Below are 1973 nucleotides of genomic sequence, written 5' to 3'. Positions count from 1 at the left end.
ACAAAGGAAAAAAATCCAGAAGAGGTGGCCTGAAAATGTAGGGGAAGGGGCTAGATAGGGAAAGTGGATAGCAAAATAATTAAAGGTGTTGTGTTAATGTACCAACTATCCACAACAAATGTATTCATTGTATACTACCAACATGTGCTAATAAAAATAAAAATTTAAAAAATTAAATCTTAAGAAATAGATATAGGGGCTGGGTAGATAGTACAGTTGTCTAAGCACCTGTCTGGGAAGTACAAGGGTCATATCATTCCGAATTGCCACTGGTATTAACCTATAACCTGTATTTTAAAATGAGCAGAAGACACCCTTGGATTTTTCAGTATTTAAATATTGGGTTGAATGCTATTCTGTAGCATTTAGGTGGATCAGATGTATAAGAAAAATTACACTTTTAGAAACCATGATACTAAAATAAGATGGTGAAGGGGTTCTCTATTACTGGATAAATTCAGGTCCCTTTTCTGAAAAACTAGTAGTCTGGAATAATTTATACACACACTCATCTCTTACAGTACCTCCTTTTCACTTGCGGCATTTGGTTTTCCATTCTTGGTTATCTTCACTAATACAAACAGTCGAGAACAGATTACACTTCAAGGCCAAAATATCCCATTAAGACCCAAAGAAGAACTGAGAGAATGCTATTGTGAGTTGGCTTTCTCTAAGGAAGTATGATAGGTTCTCTTCACGGAGTATATTTATAATCTTGTCAGTGTACATATGAGAGTGAGTAATTGTACTAAGCCACATAAAACTGTTAGCTCTGCAGATCAAAAACTGTTGCATAGTGATCAATTAAATTATCTTAAATGTTATTCTTTCTAGTTTATAAATCGACACACTGAGTTATAGAAAAGATAAACACCTTGCCCAGGTTACTGCTACTAAGTGGCTAGCCTCGGATTTAAACATAGTCCACACCAGTGGACTAAGGGGAAAAAAGTACATATCAAATACTGTTTCTAAGAATTAGATAAAACATGAGAAACATAGTTATTTCCATTTGCATATAAATAATACCATGAATATTTTGTTAGAAAATCCTTACTTTCTCTATGATAATATAAGTTGTATTAAGCTATGACAAAAAATGTAAACATATAATTACTATATATCAAATATCCACAGTTCTCACATTAGTAAGATAAAGTTTATATATATATATACACACACACATATATATAGATAGATAGATAGATAGATAGATAGATAGATAGATATAGTGCCATAGTGAGTACCATTTTTTCAAATTATTTTTTTAAAATTTATTGTCTCTTATTAGAAATTTTGTGTTTGTGTATATAGTTGAAGGGATTGAGGACTACAGAAATCAATTCATGTTCTAGAAATCTCATGAGTGTTTCTTACAAAAGATTTTTATTGTCTTTGCATACTTTGTTTTATCTATGATTAGCATATGATTGGTATAATTTCATGGGATGACTGTAAACATATTAATTTGAGTTATATTTGCAGCAATTGAATGTCATGACAGTTTTAGTTACAATAAAATTAGCCTAGTATAAAGAATGAGAAAGAGAGGCCAATCTACAGTTGGTGTTCCGGCCCATGTATATAATGCTGCACCACCCAGTTATCTAGCTACATGGAAAGGCTACAAGGCAAAGCATTCACTGATGTTCTTTACTGATCATCTTGTCTTCCTAGGAACAAAGGTTAAAGAAAATTTTTCAGGCATCATGAGGAGTAAGTAGTTTCTCTGCTCTCTTGTGTTCCTTAGGGATGCGGTCCATGCTCTTACTCATTGGCTACGAGGTTGATTTAAATAACTGCATGATCTGTATATAACACATACTCAATGAACATTGTTTGAGTAGAAAGATGTTCTCTAATTTTCACAAAAGTATTGTCTTAATGAATAGAATGATTTGTTCTAATGGTGTTTGTAAATAGGATCACAAGTCCGCATCTTGTACAGCAATTAACCACTAAGAAGAATATAT

Source organism: Octodon degus, unplaced genomic scaffold, assembly GCF_000260255.1.
Source record: "Octodon degus isolate 3935 unplaced genomic scaffold, OctDeg1.0 scaffold00081, whole genome shotgun sequence".
NCBI classification, from domain to species: Eukaryota; Metazoa; Chordata; class Mammalia; order Rodentia; family Octodontidae; genus Octodon; species Octodon degus.
This window is presented reverse-complemented; position numbering follows the sequence as displayed.